The sequence below is a fragment of the Vidua macroura genome, chromosome 1, assembly GCF_024509145.1.
Source record: "Vidua macroura isolate BioBank_ID:100142 chromosome 1, ASM2450914v1, whole genome shotgun sequence".
In the NCBI taxonomy this organism is placed as follows: Eukaryota; Metazoa; Chordata; class Aves; order Passeriformes; family Viduidae; genus Vidua; species Vidua macroura.
In genome coordinates, this window is record NC_071571.1 from 55,515,066 (window position 1) to 55,529,735 (window position 14,670).

The following is a 14,670-nucleotide window of genomic DNA, read 5'->3' on the forward strand; positions in this document are numbered from 1 at the left end:
GTTGACACTGTCTGGATGCCAAGCACCCACAAAAGCCAGTCACTCACTCCTCTCTGCAGCTAGACAGAGGAGAGAAAATTTATTTCACAGGTTCATAGGTTGAGATAAAGACCAGGAGAGATTACTCATCAAATACCATCATGGGCAAAACAGTCTCAACTTAGAGATATTAAGTGAATTCATAACTAACAAAATCAGAGCAGGATGATGAGAAGTAAAAATAAGACCCTCAGTAACACCTTCCTCTCACCCCTCCCTCCTCCCAGCTCTACCTCCTACCCCAGTTGTGCAAGAAAACAAGGAATGGGGGTTATGGTCATTTCATCACCCAAGGCTTCTCCTGCTGCTTTGGGAGAGGAGTCCTTCCCCTGCTGCACCATAGGGTCCCTCCCACAGGAGACAGCTCTACATGAACTTCTCCAACATCAGTCCATCTCACGAGCAACAGCTGCAATCCCATGGGCAACAGTACCCCTCAAGTTGCTGCAGCATGGGTCATTTTTCTATGAAGTGAAGTCTTTCAAGGACAGGCTTCTCCAGCATGGGAGCAGGGCCCCTCACTCCCTGGGTCTCTTGTGGGCTCACAGCCTTCTCTAGGCATCCACCTGCTTCAGTGTGGGGCTCCTCCATGGGCTGCAGGTGGATCTATGCATCCCAGTGGATCTCCTTGGGCTGCAGGGGCACAGCTGCTTCACCATGGTCTTCACCACAGACTGCAGAGGAATCTGGGCCTTGGTGCCTGGACCACCTCCTCCCCCTACTTCTTCACTGACCTTGGTGTCTGCAGAGTTCTTCTCACACATTCTCACTCTGATCTTCTCTGGTCAGAATTAAAACTTTTTGTTGTGATTTCTCCTTGAATCTGTTAATCACAGAGATGTTACCACCATTTCTAATTGGCTCAGCCTTGGCCAGGGGCACATCTGTCTTTGGAGCCACCAGGGACTGGCTCTGCCAGACATGGAACAAGCTTCCAGTAGCTTCTCACATGGAGACATCTCTGTATCCCCACTGCTGCCAAAAAAGCAGGCCATGCAAAATCAATACAGTCAGCAGAAGTCCAGATCAGTCAAGAGATTTAAGCATAAGACAGGGAGGTAGCTGGGATGGTTGCTGTCTTGGCTATGCTGATAGATGACTTTGGGCTAGGTATCTGTGTATTCTGGTTTTTTGTTCTCTAAAAAAGGGCTAATCTCTCTTCCTGTGAATGTTGGAATTTTCTCTGGCACTGGCCTTGTAATATCTTAGTGCCAGTAGGGAGTGTGTTGCAAGACAGTGAAGGTTTATAAAGCACTAATAATTTGTGTTGGGCTCTTATATGTTACCAGTGCCTTGCTATCAGAATGTTTACATTTGACTTGCACCTTACCTAAAATAGTTTTATACTATTACTCTCTGCTCTGCTGAACAATATTGAGTCTTGTAATTTTCTCCCTAACACAGATATTATTTCACCTTGACATGGTAGACTAGGCAAGGGTGTCCCATCCCACACGGGACATGTTCAAAAATACACCTAGTGTGGGTAGCTTGGTGAGCTGTTGTAGTGCAGTGCAACCTGCAGATTGTGCTTTTCGTGGGAGGAAATGGTGGGATCCCCAGAAACGAGCTGTCAAGTGCTTGCATAACAAAGGGCTTCGGGTTGGGGGGCGGGGCAGGCTTTGCCACCAGCCAGGTGACCAGCCACGCAGAGGTATGGTGGGAGGGAGCTGATGGCTCAACAGGAAAGCCCCACACTATTGTGTGCACAGACTGTGAAGATACAAAAGCCTAGACATTGCTTGGTTCAGGGTCCCTCCTCAGAAGCACCCAGCTTGATCTCAGGCTGTTTCTGTGTGACTGTACCATGATTAAAAACGCTTTAAGGACTGTTGGAGGTTAGGATTTTTCCTTTTTTTTCTTTCTCTCAGGGAATTTTGTCCCATTTGTTTCCCTAAGAGATGGTAATGACTAGTACTTAAGAGACAAAAGAAGTGGTCAAGGTGAGGGGAAGCATGTAGTTGGTTGCTCTCTTAGCCAGCTGGTCCACTCTTCTGTGAAAATTTAAAAGTTTAATAAAGGACAATAGGAGACAAAGACCATAGAGCAAGGCAGGTGCGTCTTGGCACTCAGCCTAGAGCATGCCTGCTATTTTGGAAACACCCTTTATATACCATTTCTATTGCATAAGCCTGTTACATATTCATAAAAAATTATGCATAGTAAACTTTTTCCCAAACTAGTTTACATATTCCAATAACTGGTTAGCATAGCTCCTCTTCACGTCTGCCTTGTTAGAACATGCGTATTCCTTGGTTGTGGTTTTAGTCCTTTTTTACCATCACCTTCCGATATGGGCCCCGGCCCACACTGTCTTCATATGGTGAGTGCTGATAGTTGGCATACCTGTAGCAGGTGTCCTCATCATATGTTCACTGGATATTATCCCATCTAAGCAGGCATTTGAACACAAGCATACTTATATCAGCTATTTCACTACTATGTCTAAGCTTATTATCAACAGAAATAAAAACTATATATTTATAACAAAGTTACTTTAACACCACACATATAAAATCAATTTTAATATTTGTAAAAAGTCAATATTATAATATATATCTATAACACCAGGGGGATTTTCTCTTGGGAAGAGCAGATACTGTGAGATTTTGGCTGAGGGGGGAGGGGCTGGGGTCAGCTCCTCGCTCTCTCTCACTCTCCAGTTGGAGGGGAACGGTCAATTTGCTCCTACCACAGGGAGAATTTGCTGCAACCAGAGAGTCTAGCCCCCTTACTGCTTCTTCCTTACAGTGGGTGAGCCTTTGCTTGTAAGAGAGGGACCTTTGAACACCCAACAGGACCCTCACCTTTTTCCCCCTGAGGCCCTCGCTGCTGCTACAGCTGCAGAATTTCTGCTACATTTTGTTTGCCACCCCAGATGTGTCCACCTCTGCCATTACAACCGCTGCACCAAGGTTCCTACTACAGCCCCTTTCACCATCCAGAGGGGCACCAGGACCAGCTGCCCCAGGTGAGTTTGTAAGGGAAGCCCCTTTCTATCTCTCCTGCCCACCTGCCTGCCATTACTGCATAGAGAGAGGCAGCTGGGCTCGCACCACAGCACCCCCTGCAGCTGTGGGCGAATCACCGCACCGGCCTTGACAGGCCAGGAGCCAACAGCACCCCTGCTGGCTGTGATCATAACTACATGAAAAGGGAAAGTTCCCAGTAGCTGTGAGAAGGCTGTGACTGGGTTTCTGGCTTTGTCTGTTGTTGCTGCCATTGTGGTTGTTTGGTTTCCTTGTTATACATATATATACTAGTAAAGAACTGTTACTCCTTTTCCCATATCTTTGCTGGAAAGCTCCATAATTTCGAAGTTATAGTAATTTGGAGGGAAGAGGTTCATATTTTCCATTCCAAGGGAGGCTCACAACTTTTGCAGACACTTGTCTTTCAAACTAAGACAAGGATCCAGACATCTGAAAACACATCTGGGGCAGGGCCAGTAAGAAAATCTTGTCTAGTGTGCATATGGTGTAAGTAGGGAGTTAAGTGGTGCACCCACTGGCTCACTGGAGATGCTAGCTTCGAAGGGGATTTGGTTCCATAAGTGACGGTCTGAGGTGGTGGAAATGTGACTGCCAGAATGGCTCCTGTATGGTCGGACAGAAAAGTTTCTTTATCAGCTGGTATGAGATTGGAGATGCCAGGGCTTTAAAGAGAATGCTAGGACAGTCATTCCCTTGTCTCAGTTCCATTAATATTGTAGAGATCCTGATATGATCCTGATCCTGATATGGTTGTGTTTGGGCTGGTTTTTTTTTTTTTCTTTCTTTCTTTGGGATGGGAGTATTTTGGTTGGTTGGTGTCTTGGTTTGAAAGACAGGTGTCTGCTAAGGAAGGCAGAAGCCTCCCTTGGAATGGAGAATGTAAACCCCCTCCCTCCGAATTACTGTAAATTTGAAATTAAGGGGCTCTCAGGCAAAGATATGGGAATGCAAATAACAGTTCTTTACTAGTATGTATAACAAGGCAAACGAAACAACAATAACCTATGGCATTAACAACAAACAGAACCAGGGACCCAGTAACAGTCTCCTCGACTGCAGGCAGTCGACTTACTTGTGCAGTTACCATCAGAGTCGACAGGAATGACCAAAAATCCCGGGCTGGTGGGTGAGATGTATCAGAAGTTTCATGGCAGTAGCTGGAACTATGGGGATATGCCGGCAAGGCAGTAGGGTGCAGGCTACGGCATGAAGAAATCCAGAGGAGTACCAAAGAAACCAGTGGGAGGCGTGACAGTGGCAGCCCGGCTCTGAGCAGGGCCGGGAGAGGCGAAGTTCAGGATTCTTGGGCCGTACAAGCAGATAGTGATTGGTCCCTCAGGGCTGAGCTCCAGTGGTGCCGGTGAATTCTCCCTGTAGTAAGCAACCATTTGGCCTTCTTCTTCCAACACCCCAAGAGCAAGAGAGAGAGCAGCTGCCCCCAACCCCATCTTTTACCTGCTCCCCCCATTCCCATAGTATCTCTGTCTCACCAGGAGAAACTCCTAAAAAAACAGAGGAGTTTCTGCTCCCCACTGTCTCAAGCACCTAGTCATCAGTGCTTCTTAGCAACTCAATGGAAAAAAAATCCACAAGTAACAAGGAAAGAAAAGGAAAGAAAAAAAACCCCAACCCCCAAGAGTTGGTTGGTTGGATGGTTGGTTATTAGCTGGTATTTTTGGTTGTTTGTTTGTTTGAGTTTTTCTGTTCTTTGAATTTTTTCAGTCTCATTCTGACTCATGCAGATTTTTAGCATCTCTTTGACACAGAAATCTGCAATATAACCACATCCTCTCTGAAGAAGTGTTTCTTTCAGTTAAATTTGAACTGGCTGTTGCTAGTTTTGCTTCATATGCCTTGCTTCTTGCTCCAGAAGGTAGAAGGTAGAAGATAGTTCACTTTATCTCAGTGACACTCATGGTTTCATAGATTTATTTAGATACCCACATGATCATCCCATGACAGGGTCAAACAGTCCCAGTCATTTAGTCATTTCTCTTACCAAAAAAAAGTGTCATACAAAAGCTGAATCCTATTCTTGACCATCCTTGCCACAATTCCCTTTACCCTTTCAGTTTCACTGTGTTCTTTCAAAAGATGGGGGTAATAGAGTTGCAAACAACCAGCACATTCTGGATATATAAAATGCTGTCCATGTATCCCTGGGTTGTTCTTTATGACAAGTCTGTCATTCATGGACTTCCATTGCAATTATTTCAGGTGTGGCAATAAAGTTGTTACGGTGGCTGGGGTTATATTATTGTCATGACTCTGAGTGATAGAACAAATTACTGCCTCTGCAAGTCTCTGAGCATGAGAGGAATGAGTCACCCAGACCAGGTTCCCCTTCATTTTGCCTTATTTGCCTCTGTCTGCTTTATGATACCCCACCCTGGAGTGTTTTCAACTTACTGTACATTTGCTAGAAAAGAAAAAGCCTCTTTAAAACTGCTGGACTGAAAATGAAATATAGGATGGCTGCAGGCTATGTTTCTATTTGCTGGGATCCACCACCATGATAATTGTTTCTACTACTCTGGAGAAACTACTATTCTGGGGGAAAAAAAAGGGAAAAAAAAAAAAAAGAAAAAGAAAAAAAGACAAAACAAAAGCCAAACTCCCAAACACCTTATCTTTGCTTGAGCTTACCATAAAGTATTGCTTGTAATTATAGAAGCCAACTGCACAACATCTTAATTTGACTTAACTGGCATTTTTAAAGGTGAAAAACAATAAAAATAGAAAATTAACTCAGTGCACAGGTTCTGAAGATGTTAAATTTCATTTCATGAGGAAGCTTTAAACTTTCATGCAACATGTTGTCTGGTAATTCTCTTCAGTTGGTTATATATTATTTTTCCTTTTTTTTTCTTCTACTGTAATATGGAAGCATAGAAATATACAGCAGTTTTGGAAAGAAGATTAAGCTTTGCTTTTTTTCTCAGTGCTGGGTTCTGTCTGACAGAAATATTTCACAGTGAAAGATTATCAAGAGGTAAAGAGATCATGTGTTAGCCTTATTTCTTAATGGCCACAGGGTTGAGGCTATTTTTTATTAAGCTGTTTGGGTTTTTTTTAAAGTGAGTAGCAATTCTAAATGACAAATTCTTTTATGTCCCTTTTAAGAAAGTTAAGAAATGGTAGTCTATTAAAGAGACAAATCCTTTTCGAGATAAAAATTTATCCATTGTGGGTTTAACTTTAAATAGATTAGTAGTCCCCTCTAAATCAATTGAGCTTTAGTGTGTTTTACAGAAAATTAAGCCATCTGTACACACTACCAGTGAGATGATTTAACTATAGTATGAGAAAAATTTATATTAAGTCAATGTTTATTTATTTGAATGTGAGCTGAGGATTGTCTATTATAATACACATGTATTATACAAGTTGATGTGATGACAGAATTGTTTTATGCTACAAATACCTAAAGGATCTAAATCTATGTATGTTGTTAAAATACCAGGTAAGGATCTGCAAAATTAAGAGTCAGGACTTTACATTCTCTACCCCACTTTACATCTTTCCTGTCCCATATGAAACATCTAGTCCCAGCTGCTTGAACTGTGACTCTGGTCACAGAAATCCCTCAGAGGTCTCCTAGGCCCTTCTCTAAGAAAGGTGATGTAGATGAAGGGTACTTGGCAAGGGAGGGCCTGGGACACATTGCAACTAGTGGGGAAGTCCTAAGGGACATTTTTCTTCTGACACGGTTTACCACAACTGCAGGTCAGTCAGGAAATCAACTGTCTCATCCAAAACACTCAGTACTGTGATGAATTTACTCTCAACTTTGACATTAGTCCTCTGTTGGCATCCAGAATCCAGACTCTGCACTTTGTCTAAAAGAGCTCAAGCCCAAGAAAGATGAGGATGTGAAGCTGATTTAAAGCTAAATTTGAACCTCCTTAGTCCTAGAATTGGTGCACATTGAAAGCTATTTGGAGTTGCTTGGTTTCATTTGACTTAGTTAATCACCAGTAGATACAATTCCTCTTCTGATTCTTGTTATAGTGGTTGATAGGATCACAGGTTCTGTTGCTGTGTGCTGGAAACAGAGTGATGACACACAGGGTTTTCATGCAACTGAGAGAGTTTATTCATGTACCCAGCTCTTTTTATAGGCTATTCAAAAGACTCTGTGTTCGACTCTGATTGGTTACCACCAAACTATTGACCAATAACTACCTGCTTGCATTCATATCAGGGACTGGCTCTCTGTAGCCAAGCCTCTCCTCTTCTTATGAGGCACACAGATCATCTGTATGCTGTATGATAATTCCACCTCTTCTGTTTTAAAATGTAAAATGTTTCACTAAACTCAATCTTTCTAGTTACTGGTGTGTTCTATCAGTTTTTTACTGTCATGTCTAGGAGGTATTAAAGTAAAATGTTACCAGATGCAGTAATGTAAATTACTTGAAACTTACAACTTATAATGAACATTATAAACAAATTAATTTAAAAACAATCAGAGGTAACATTAAAAGCTGTTAGGGGTAGTATTTAATGTTTTTAAAGTGTCTTGATTTTTGAGGTCTAGGTGCAATCACGGGTGAATTGTTATTCCAAAAGTTTATAGGTGGTGCAAAGGGTTGTTACTCATTGAATATTGACATCTGTGGAAATATATGCATTCCCCTTCTCTGGTTGTCAAAGGCACACTTTACCTGTGTTAGTATGCTTGGTTGTGGTGAGTTGGTATGAATTTATCAGCTATGCACAAATACGAAAGGTAGCAGTTAGTGATTTTTAGCCTGAAAATGACTTTATAGACATTGTAAACAAAATGTTAAGAGATAAGTACTTAGCTAGAAAATCTGCATCTGAAACTTGTTAATTTAAAGCTGTAGAGTTCATGTAAACTTTTAGGTTATTGTTATAGATAAATAATGAGATGATTGGCTCTCACAATTAAGGGATGAATATTGTGTGTATATTAAGAAAAGCTTTATTGATGTACAGTTATGTTATTGTGGCTTGTTGTTTAGATGTCCTCTGTTCTTCCCATCATCCCCTTCCCCCCCATATTGTTGCCACCGGACAGCCTGGGTTGTCTAGGACAGGTAGAAAGAAGGCATGTACATATACCTCTTGTATGGAGCAGTTGGGAATGTAAAAGTTTGTTGCTAGAGGTGCACGGCATGACAACATCTGACCCTCCAATCAAGTTGCAAGAAAGTAGTCTCCACCAATAAACAGCAAAGAAGAGTTAATTGACAGAATTTGGGAGGGGCCAGGGTTGCCTGATGCAACCCCCCTCAGGGGTATAAAAGGCAAACAGCCATTTTGTGGGTTAGCCATGTGGCAGGCAGCCACAGGGGAAGGCTCCCAGTGCTGTTATGTTTCCTTATTTAGTCCTTTTGTTGTATTTTTTTGTTAAGATTTAATAAACCTTTAAAATTTTAAAAAGTAAACGATTGTTTCTCCCAGTTATTATATTTTAAGGAAAGTGTGTTTAACAGAAGAGTTTATGCACTTTTAGTATTTTGCTTTAAGATGAGAGAGGGTTAGGGTTTTTATGTCAGTGCTAACTTTTTCTAGATTAGGGAAGTGGTTACTTGTCTAGCTAGGTTTTAGTGTTAGTTCATGAAGGTCTGCAGGACACGAGAGCCTTTTGGCTGCTGTAGAAGAGGCCCCTAGGGTACCACGCCCCTGCACACCTCCTCCCCCCTACCCTCACCACTGTATGGGCTTCTCCCATGCCTGGCCCTGGGGCAGGGGAAAGGTGCTCAGGAAACTCCGCTCCCCCCAGGATGGGTGGTGACTCTCAGTGCAATCAGGGTTGGTTCAGAGTGTTTTTTTGGACTCTGGAGTTTTTGCATTGTTGCCAGGGTTGCCAGCACCAGGGAACCGCGGGCTGTGCATGGGGCACAGCGCTGGGACAGCTCTAGGGTTTGGTGGGTTTCTGCTGAAGCCCCTGGGTTTGGGAGTCGCTTGTTCTCTGTGACTCAGCACTCTTCTGGGTTTCCCAGGAAGGGCAGCATCACTGCAGGTGTGTTTGTTGGGTCCCACAGGCATGGTAGGGGTGACCCTGGATGCTGCACAGCTGGGTGCTGAAGGGGCTTCTGGTGCTTGTTGAGGTGGGGAGCTCCAGCCCCAACATGGTGGCACACTGGCAATGTAGGGCTGGGGAGCCCAAACAATGACTGGCAAGAACGGGCAGGAGATCATGCTCCTTTAAAATGCCTTTATTAAAAAGTGACCAGCTCAGATGGGGGCCCAACGGGTTGCGCACATGCCGCCACTGCTTCCCGGAGTGGCACAGAGGAGGAGGAGTGCAGCTCTGTCCACTTTGTATGCAGGCAGAGCCGAGGATTCTGTCCTCACGGGAGCAGCAGGATTCCAAAGTCTGAGTTGTAGCTTGGGTCCTCATTCCAGCTGACATTTCTGGTGGTTAGAGTGAGAAATTAAAAAGGTTCCTGCGGACACTAGAACTAGTTACTCACCCTTTGCAGTTGTTTAGGTCTTTCAATTTCGTTGTCGCTCGCTGTTTTAGGGGGTTTTCGGTGCTGGATTTGGTGTGTTTCCGCATTTGCATATTGCCTCTGATGTCACTTCCTCCTCACAGTCCGAGGTGCCATTTTCTAGGAAGCAGCAGGGGTGAGACCCAACCAGACAGGGAGGGATTTCTAACAGGGGATGAACAACAAGTAATTAACAGGGGAGGAACAAGAGGTAGTTAACAGGGGATGAACAACAGGCAATTGATTAACAATAGGCCATTAGGTAACACTCTATAACCTTTAAGAAATAAGCAATTTCATATTCATAACAATGACTGTCTCCCTTTCTAGCCGTGCTCCCCCTGCCATGTGCTCATCGTGGCACCTCCCTCCCTGCAGGGCCCAGCCACCTCCTGCAGTCTGGCTTCAGCTGAGGCTGCATAGCACCTCCACTCCACTCTGCAGGTCCCCACAGCTGTCTGTGTCCAGTAGGGCTCCCCAGCTCTTTGGTCACTGGCTGCGGCACTGTCTGCCTTGGTGTTTCCCAGATTTCTCGAGTCTCCACTGTGAACACGACAGCATGTGGCAGTCTACAGCCCTGGGCATTTGCGGCAGTACTGCCAGCTTCTTTTCTTGTTTTTGGCGCTGCTATAATTCCAGAATCTGGTGGGTGTACTGGATGAAGTCCCGGGCGCCAATGCGGGGGTGATTTTGGCTGCTGCCTCCATGTATTTGACACAGCATCTCTCCTCCCACGGGCTGCCTGCGGCACTCCATCATCTTGAATGAGTGTCTCCGGTGCCATGGGGCGACTGCCATCTTGGGAGAGTGACTCACGTGCCATGTACTGACCACCATCTTGGGTGATCTGTGTCCAAAGCACATGGTGTCTTCCATGTTGGGGTTTTTCTGTGGGCTATGTCCATGGTGCATTACTGGCAGTACAGGGCATGGAGCCCAAAGATGGCTTTTTCAGCTGTGGTATGGGTGGCATCTCTCCTGCTGTTTCTGCGTCCTGTTTGGCTTCTAACTGCCCAACCCAGTTTGAGATAAACAACAAGAGTTTTATAATATCCATAGTGGCTTTCAGAGCTCATTACTTATACTTTACTCCTCACTGGAGTAAAAGAAAAGTTCATACCTTAATGACTGGTTGTTCTTTTACACAGATAAATCTGCCTATTTCTTTGGTGGGCTCTTCCTTCTATTCTTCAGCTTTTTTGTTTCTTTGGCTCTTATGCTGTCTGGATTTCTAGCTCTACTGGCTTTTCTGGATTCTGTTTCACAAAGCTCTTTGGCTGTCCTTTTCTCACAGCTCTGGCTACGTCTCTAGTTCTGACTGGCTTTTTCTCACAGCTGTGAGTTATGGCTCTCTGCTGTGTTGTCTCATTCATTTTCTTGTGGCTTAGTTCTTTTGTTCACATGGGGGTCACCAACTGTTACAGTGCATTGGAGATGGAGTGATGACACACATCAGGGTTTTCATCAGCAGAAGGACTTTATTCATGTACCCAGCTCTTTATATAGGCTACTTAAAAGACTCCACATTCGACTCTGGTTACCACCAAACTATTGACCAACAGCTACCTGCTTGCGTTCATATCAGGGACTGGCTCTCTGTAGCCAAGCCCCTCCTCCTCTTATTAGGCATATAGACCATCTGTATGCTGTGATAAGGTTCCACAGTACAGCTTTGTAACAATGACTGTTTGATTTGGTGGCTTAAACTGGTTCAAAAGTTGTCAACAGCAACAGAAGAATCATTCCAGGTAATGAAGAAGCCATGCAAGGTACACAGTTCCAGTGAAAAATGTGTATACATGCCATAGCACTTAGCTACTCCTGGAAAAAGAATTTAACTAACAGACTGGTATTTGGTGTGTTCTGTGCTTATATGAAAGAGTTATGCTAGATCTTATGCTAGAGCTTATGTGACTCAGTTTGTTTTCTACATGAGCTCCATGCACTCTGATGCTGCTGAGTACCATGCTGTGTACCATGGAGTGTAGTTTAGTTCTGCATTAAAGCACTACTTCAGGTAAATTCTGATGTCATGTAGTAATACATATACATAAGTGCCATTACGTTTTGTCCCATTGCTTTATGGAGAAAGGAACCATGTAAATGTTGAATTAGCTCTCCCATACTATAAATATAGCATTTAAAACCTATAGGCATGATTTGTCTATGTATTTATGGTTATGTAATAGTACATTCAATGAGATCACAGCACGCTTCACACTCTCCACACTGAGTAGAAAAGAAATGGGGAGAACATTCGAGACCTGAAACTGAAAGTATGAAACTAAGTGGAATTCATAGTAGAAAATGCAGGATCTGCCACACAATCTTTCTTTTCACAGTCAGTTTTAGCTCTGCCTCATTGCAAAGAGATTGCTATCAAAAACAGCAGGACTGGACCTTTTTAATCATTAACACTCCTAAATGCCATATTTATTATCTGTCAACAAAGTGATTCATCTGATGTGTTCATTGAGCAGTGGAGAATCATGTAGCTGGATTCGTAAGATAGGAGAACAGAATGGGGGATAGGTGCTGATAGTGCTGTTATCTTCTGAAATTTGATGAAGTAAGTCTGGAGGAGAGCAGCAAAATCCTAGCTAAGAGCTGTGAATGGAGAAGGTTCTACTTTATGTATGCCCTTTACATTATTCCTGAGGCAGATGTCGATGTTTGTGTTGTTTTGATGAAACATATAAGGCAGTAGAGGATAGCATATGTGATATAGAAAATGAACAATAAGGAATCAGACTTTTCAAGGTCAAGAGGATACTCAGTCAATCACAGAAAACTCTGGACTATCCAATGCACTTTGCCAACATACAGTCAGGTCCTAATAACTGTGATCACAATTTAGTGGCTTAAAATGGCAAGAAAACAGCGATGTGGGAATTACTTTGAGACACTCCAATCTTGGAGCATTCACCTTACCTTCATGCTAACACCATTTTAGCCCGTAATCTGTTCTTTTTGATTTCTTCATAACTAGAAATACCCCAGAGAGGAAAAAAAAGCATTAGTATTTACACTTAAAGGGAGTAAATAAGTATGTGCACACAGGGGCATAGAGAATTAAAAGAGTTGTATTAATTTTTTTAAGGTTTATGGAAGGCTAAATATGGATTTTTTTGGAAGTTATTTTCAGGTTTTTATGGCCAGAGCTGGTTTAATGTCTGTAGCTGAGATAACTCATTTGCCAAACAAATGGAACACTGAAAGTTTGGATATGGACATGACTTCAGTGTTAGGGAAGATTAATTTACATGCTCATTTCCATATGCTTATCTTTCTCCCCCTTCCTCCAACACACCTATGTCTGAATTACTTTTTTTTTACCTTGAGTGGTTCCCCTAACTTAAATGCTCATTGTTTTTCTATGTGTACATTGACATTGCCTCTGCCTAAGATAAATTGCATAGAGCCAATAAATGACATAGAGTGAGTGAAAGGAAGAAGGTTTTGGCTTTCTGTTCTACTCCCCCCACACCCAAAGACTAATGTTTCAGTTTTTATTTCATTTTTATTTCATATGAGAGTTTCAAACACATGCAGGAGAAAAGCATGACTTCACCCATAGTGAATATTCAGCCCAACTGATTTTTTTACCAGGTTTCACTGATACCTTTCCAGAAAATTGGACCAATAGACCCACAACAGCAACTGGACTGTACTGAATCAGTGTTGTTTTGGCTTTCTGCCTATACTCTCTAAACTGTTGTGCTTTTGGAAGAGGGAAGGATTCGATGTATTGTCAGTACTATGTACTCACTTAAATTTTCTTGCAGTTATGAAAAGGTCAGTCAATTTACTATGCACATTGAGTTAATACAAAATTTTTTTTTACTTCATTTAAAACTTGGCATGATGTGCTTAAAACTAATACCATAAAAAGAACTGTTGAAAAACTCACAAGTTGTGAGTTGATCATTATTTGTGATTACCTGGCTCAGAGACCTCTAGAAAGTGAGCTATGATTTATCCAGTAAAATTGTATTATTCAGGCATTGTAAAGAATTTTTTTTTCAAAATTTAAAGGATTTTTTTTCCTCAAAAAAAAAAAAAAAAAAAAAAAAGACAGAGAAGGAGTCTAATGAGAAAAAGCAGCATTTCCTCTTTATTTCAAATAGTTACATGCCAGAGATGTGCCCAAAATTAACAGAAATGCACTGTGGTGATTTTCTAATCCTTTTTGTACCACAGGTTTCATAATGGGATATTTTATATTTCATGAATGCCCTTCCCTTCCCTTCCCTTCCCTTCCCTTCCCTTCCCTTCCCTTCCCTTCCCTTCCCTTCCCTTCCCTTCCCTTCCCTTCCCTTCCCTTCCCTTCCCTTCCCTTCCCTTCCCTTCCCTTCCCTTCCCTTCCCTTCCCTTCCCTTCCCTTCCCTTCCCTTCCCTTCCCTTCCCTTCCCTTCCCTTCCCTTCCCTTCCCTTCCTCATAATGGGATACTCAATGTCTCATCTCAAATTTCTCCATAACCAGATGGGATTTGAAGATTATTCCTTGAATTTCTGATTTTATGATGGGTGCCATCATAACCCAATGGCTTCTATTCATGCTCCTCCCATATGCAACTGTTGTTATGAAAGATGCAGTCCTTGTACTTGGGAAGTAATTGTAAATGAGTTTGACCATTAACAGCAATTCATTCTCAGGAGTACTATGTAAATTTATTAAGGGTGTCAGGTTGAAAGTGACTCAAGCAAGAGTTTGAGAAACCTAATAATTTTAAACTATCCACCTCAGAAACAATTAGTTTAATCGATCTTCTGCTTCTCTTTCACCCATCCAATAAACTCTTTCTTAAACAGATTTCATGTAAAGATTTAAGACCAATGAAGGATGCATTTTTTTAAATGATTACTAGATTTTTAATGGAGTTTTGTTGGGTTTTTTTGTGTTTTTTTTTTTGTTTTTTTTTGTTTTTTTTTTTTGTTGTTGTTGTTGTTTTTCTTTTGAGGTGTTTACTTCAGGTTATTTGTCTCATACTCAACAGATGCCCTTTTGTGATGTTCATTTCGTAGCAGAAAACTCATTATTTTTCACCTTCTGGGATGTCAAGAGAGCTTCCAAAGGCTCTCTGGAGAAAGGGTGGAAGGATTTTCCAAATGTTGGAAGTCATAGTGAACATGCAGGTGAGAAAGGAGTTTATCTTTCAAGTTTTCAGGGGTAT

At 42.4% G+C, this 14,670-nt stretch overlaps 1 long non-coding RNA gene across 1 annotated transcript in view; it reads right to left on the reverse strand.

Moving 5' to 3' along the window:
• Window positions 1–9,199: 9,199 nt before the first annotated feature.
• Window positions 9,200–14,670, reverse strand: part of LOC128818499 (uncharacterized) — a 96,567-nt gene continuing 91,096 nt past the window's right edge. The window contains exon 2 of the long non-coding RNA XR_008440498.1: window positions 9,200–9,419. This is a non-coding gene — a long non-coding RNA (uncharacterized LOC128818499). The remainder of the gene's footprint in view (window positions 9,420–14,670) is intronic.